We start from the raw sequence: 6,000 nt of genomic DNA on the forward strand, positions 1-6,000 counted from the left end.
GGAGAAGATATTTGCAAATGACATATCAGATAAAGGGTTAGTATCCAAAATCTATGAAGAACTTATCAAACTCAACACCCAAAAACCAAATAATCCAGTGAAGAAATGGGAAAAAGACATGAATAGACACTTTTCCAAAGAAGACATCCAGATGGCCAACAGACACATGAAAAAAAAAATGCTCAACATCACTCATCATCAAGGAAATGCAAATTAAAACCATAAAATAAGAAAATCTATATTCAAATGACCTATTCAATAAATACATGGCCTAGGAAAAAAGATGGGAAAAGGAAAATGTTATCAATTTTAAAGACTTAAGAGACATATCAACCAGATGCAGTATGTGAACCTTGTTTGGGTCTTGATTCAAATAAACCAACTGTAAAAAATATATTTCCGGAACAGTTGGGTAATATTGAACAAAGAGTGGGTTTTAAGAAATATTAAGAAATTGTTAATTTTGCTATATGTGTTATAATGGTATTGTGATTTTTTAAAAGGATTTATCTATAGAGATACATTCTGATGTATTTATGAGTGAAATTATATGATATTTGGATTTACTTTAAAATAATACAGTTTTAGGGGCACCTGATTGGCTCAGCCAATTAAGCATCCCAACTTCTCTTAGGTCATGATCTCATAGTCCGTGAGTTCGAGCCCCATGTTGGGTTCTGTGCTGACAGCTTGGAGCCTGGAGCCTACTTCGGATTCTGTGTCTCCCTCTCTTTCTGCCCCTCCCCTGCTTGCACTCTGTCTCTCTCTCCCTGTGCGTCTCTCTCTCAAAGATAAATAAACATTTAAAAAATTACAAAAAAAAAAATAATACAGCTTTAAAAAGAATGAGGTGGGTGGGGAGCAGATGAAAAAAGAATGGCCAGATGTTGACAGTGTTGAAGTTGGGTACACAGGCATACATTATATTGTTTCCTCTGTTTTTGTGTAGGTTTGAAAATTACCACGAAACTGCTTTTGTTTTACAAATGTTGGGCCTTTTACAGAACTCACCTCCTACCTTTCCAACAACTCTGTAAGTTCCCCTATGTTTACATAATAGGAAATTGAGGTTCACAGAGCTAAAGGCCTGCCCCCAGTCACACCATGGGCAAATGGGAAGCCAAGATTCAAACAGAAGGTTTTCTATCCACAAAGCCTGTCCACCTGTGCCAGAATAGAGACTCCAGACACCTGCCTCCCACCCCCAAAAGAAGCCTTCCCTGACTGTCCCTGAGGACCTTAGGAACAGGAAAATACTAAGAGTGACAGTCAGTGAAGGCCCTTGTGAGCCGAAAGACCCTGGGATAGCTGATCCAACCTCATGCAACAGAGCTGGTCACAGCCACCACTTACACCCGAGGTCAGCTCAAGATCACATTGCTAACTGGATAAGAACTAGGCCTTTCAGTTCCCATTGGTCTTTGTTCAAAATCCAGACAGATTCTCCTATAGGCTTGTAGGCACAGATGTCGACAGTAGTTTGTGCCTCATTTTCCCCAGGAAAAGATATGCATGAGCTGAGAGGGAGGCAGGACGGCAGGTAGCTAAGAGCACAAGTTTGGAAGGAAGGCTTCTGTTCAAATCCCAGGTTAGCCACTTTCTGGCTGTATGCCCATTAGTGAGTACCTCGTAAAATGAGTTGGTGTGGGTTTCTTCTGCTATTACACAATTAGGTCTGTTGTACCTCTGGCCCTTTTGCTAAATGAGAATAGCTGGCTGGAAGCCCTGTGTGAGGGAGAATCACAGATAGCAGAGTCAGGAGGCTTCTATTCTGTGGTGCCAACATCCACACTACAAGCTCTAGGTGACTAGTAAAAAAATTTTTTTTTAATATTTTATCATTTTTTTGAGAGCAAATATGAGCGGTGAGTGTGTGTGTGTGTGTGTGTGTGTGTGTGTGTGTGTGTTGACAGAGAGAATCCTAAGCAGGCTCCACACTGTCAGTGCAGAGCCAGATGTAGGGTTCAATCCCATGGACTGGGAGATCATGACCTAAGCTGAAATTAAAAGTCGGATGCTTAACCGACTGAGCCAACCAGGAGCCCCTGACCTGAGATATTTAATTCAATTTCTTTAGAGAAGAGCCATACTGTTTTCTGCCTGGGAGAAATGTTACCTGCACTTTGGAAACTTGAGTATAGAGAAGGGTAGGACAGTAGGTTGGAGCGGTTATCCAACTCCCTCTCCATTCCCATCCACCCCAGGTTGTGTATGAGTTTATTATATACTGAGTAGATACAAAAGAATATTATAAACTATGTGTAGGACATACAAATAACAGTACAAGTGACACCCATGAGCTTACTAACTAGCTTAAGGAATAAAATGTCGTATTTTAGTTCACTTTTCTCCCTCCTCCCTTCTTCCATAACCTGTTGACTTTGAGCCCAAAGCCTCCATGGATTTTTTTCAAGCCAACTGCCTCCTGTCTCCTCTTTAGTTGGCTAAGAGAATATTCTCGACTGCTACTTCCACCTGATTCATTCATCAAGAGCTCTCATCCTCTTCCACATTCCAAGCACCTGTTGAAATTTCTCATTCATCAGTTATCCATCTTTAAAACTGAAACGCCCCAACATGGCCTCACCAAGCCCCCTTAACTGTTTTCTTTATCTCCGACAGAATTTGTCACCTTCTAAATGATTTCTTTGGTTTATTTATGTCTCTTCTTATTAGAATATAAGCTCCAGGATGGCAGAAATTTTTATCAGATTTATTTCACTGCTCTACCATCAAGGCCTAGAAGAAGACTTTTCATATAATATGACTTCAATGAATACCTGTTAAATGAAGTCTTCTTTCTAGTTCTCTTTGCTGTTGAGTGTTTAGTACTTTTAGAATTTACTATACTTCTTTTTCACTGGAGTCTCAAGAAAGATGGGAGCCCAACATGGGTGCTACTAGTGCCTCCTGAACTAGAAGTCTCAAAGTCAGTGGTTCTTAATGTGTGTGTGTGGGGGGGGGGGGGCCCCGATTGAGCACCCTTATAAGATTTTGATGAAACCTACAGAATCTATAAATCAGCATTTACATCTAAAATTTTACATATAGTTTATGAAGACCATGAACTTCATCTTAAGGACCTGTGATCTTAGAACATTTCTGGAAAGATGCATAGAAACTGTTAACTTGGTTGTCCCAGAGAGGAGGAAGTGGGGAGTTCTCATTTCATTATGTACCCTGTACATTTCAATTGTGTATAAAGTGTAAGTTTAAAGTTGTAGAAACTAGTTAAATATTTTAAAGGAACCTATGTTCTGGCACTTAGGGGTGATCACAAACTCACATGTCTTCAGGGGCCAGGGAGGTAAACGCACTTGGCCAATGGTGGTGGTTGGGGCTGTTGCTAATCAGAACTTGGATATCCCACTCAAAGTGCTTAACTTTCACAGCACGGAAAACATGGTGTTGATCAAACTCGATATCCCCACTGTCAGCCCTCAGAGAACTATTGGTTAGCAACCTCTGTTTTGCCCTCTGCTTAGAGTGATAGAAATCCTAGGTTGTGTTTGAAAACCTTTCTGGGTAGTCAAAGAATCCTCAGTGCTAGGGTATGCAGAATCTCTGAAGCGGTAGAAGGAAAAAGAAAATAGAAAACCTCTTGGAAATGACCTGGGAGCTCCAGAGAAAATGGTGGTGCATGACACAAATTTTACAAAGGGGTAGCCAAGTCTCCCTTTTGCCTATTTGTCCAACCCCTACCTAGTGGGGCCTCCCAGTCCCATTAGAGAACAAAGGGAGGATGGTAGACAATGACAACACCAGGTATGAGAGACAGATGGGGTAGGTCTAGGTCCAGGAAGGAGAGCTAACCTCAGGGCAGGCTTCATGAAGGTGGACCAGGAGTCAGGCCCTGAAGGGTCTGGGCTGAATATCAAGTGGAGAGGTGGGAGGGCTGTATTCCTAGCAGAGTAAACAGTAGGATCAAAGGTTCCAGGTAGAAAATCAAGAGGCCTCTTTGGAGAAGAGAATTCATGAGGTTTGGCTCATGGGAAGAAACACAGGAAATAAGCTTGGAAAGCTAGGTTCCACAGGATTAGGTGCTCCTGGTCCTCTAATTTACATTTGGAATGAAGCTAAGGAACTGTTTTTTCCCCTGTGACCACTTCATCCTGCAGAGCCTGTGTACTTGGCCCCATAGAACCACCAGAGGAAGGCTTGGTTGGGGTCCCCCAGTGACTGACCACTGCTCCATGACCAGGTTCCCCCAGGTAGTCATTGACTTACAGAGGCTCTGAGGTCCTGAATGGGTTATAGATGTATCTCAGTCCATCCTTTTCCTCCTGAGCAATTAACTAAAATTCAGGGAAGAGAGAAGTCCATCAAGACCCAGAGATGGGATGTATGTTGCCCAGGGTCTCAGAGCAAATTGAGGGGCTCACTCTCCTCTTTTTTCCTCAGGCTGTCTCTTAAAAATAAAAAAGCTTATTTATTTATTTTGAGAGAGAGAGAAAGAGAGAAAGCATGTGCACAAGCAGGGGAGGGGCAGAGAGAAAGGGAGAGAATCCCAAGCAGGCTCCTCACCGTCAACATGCTGCCTGACACGGGGCTCGATCCCACAAACTATGAGATCATGACCTGAGCTTAACCAACTGAGCCACCTAGGCGCCCCGCACCAGGCTGCCTCTTGAGGTTTACATGTCAACTCCAAGTACATCTCAACGATCACCACCACAATCCTCTTCATATTTACCCCATGAAGTGCCAGGCCTCATGCCATGTTCCTGATGTGAGCATTAGCTCACTGAGTTCTAAGAACAAGCCTATAATGTAGATACCACAATTATTCCCATTATCAGATGAGGAACTAAAGCTCCGAATGGGGGGGGGGGGGGGTGGAGGGTAAAATAGCTTTCTCCTGAGAGATAGGGCTGAGATTCCGACTCAGAGTCATCCAACTACAGAGCCCATGTACATCAGATGAATGAAACCTCACTGTGGCAGTGAAGAATGAGGACACATGAATCCTCAAGGCTTGTGGGCAGCATTTCCAGTGGCTAAAGGGTTGAACAGGGCAAGTGCAGCCCCAATAGTTCTTCCTGTAGAACCCAAAGGAGGTACCAGCCACCAACAGCCAGGATTTTCATCTGATTCATTTTCCCCCACTAGGGACTATTCAAATGTAACCTCCATGAGGGCAAAGGATTTGAGCCAGCCAGCAGCTGAGAGATCTAATGTGAATAATGGAGGGCAGGAGGGCATGTGCACTTGAATGACAGTGACTTGGTGACAGAACCTTTAAAATGCTCCCCGATGAGCAGAGTGGCTAAAGTAATCTCATTAGGAATTATTCTGCCAAGTGATAAATAACATTAGTAAAGCAAAGTTCAGCCTGAATTATCATTTGGGATAAACCTGGATTAGCTAAGAGCAGGAGTTTCTCCCATCCATTCAAATGCAGTTATTTATGGGGCATTATGTGTGCAAAGCCCTTTGCCACATCTCAGGAGCTGAGAACTGGAAGGAAGTGCAGGTATCAGCCACCAGGTTGCAGGTGGGAAAGCTAAAGCCCAGAGAAAGCTTACTTGAGAAGGTAGGGAGCCCCAGGCCTGCCTCTAGCTCTGCCTCCTCAGCCCTCACAGCTGGGCAGAATTCCAAAGTCATCAGCTGGACCAGGCTCTGTACTACAATACCCAAAGTAACACTTCTCAATTCAACAAGGGGCTGGACTGGGATAGGTCCCCACCTCTCTGTGCTACGGGTCCCCAGGAATTGAATGACTTGGCCTCCCTCCCAGACCCCAGCACACAAGCTCCTGCCTTCCAGCAGATCCTGACTGAGCTCACAACTGTCTGCTGACCCCTTGTGGTCACTGTAGGATCTGTCCTGGCCCAGTAGCCTGGGCCTTGGTTGCTCATCTGGGACATTCTGGCCTAGTAACCTCACTTCTCCAGGCGCTTTCCCACCACTTACCTTGTGGGGTCCTCCCTACAATCCCAGGAGGCTAGGAGAGCCAGGATCCCCACTCCCACTTTACAAATGAGTGGCAGCATCCTGCAA

This window comes from Herpailurus yagouaroundi, unplaced genomic scaffold (assembly GCF_014898765.1).
Source record: "Herpailurus yagouaroundi ecotype Mexico unplaced genomic scaffold, PumYag 428, whole genome shotgun sequence".
Lineage (NCBI taxonomy): Eukaryota > Metazoa > Chordata > Mammalia > Carnivora > Felidae > Herpailurus > Herpailurus yagouaroundi.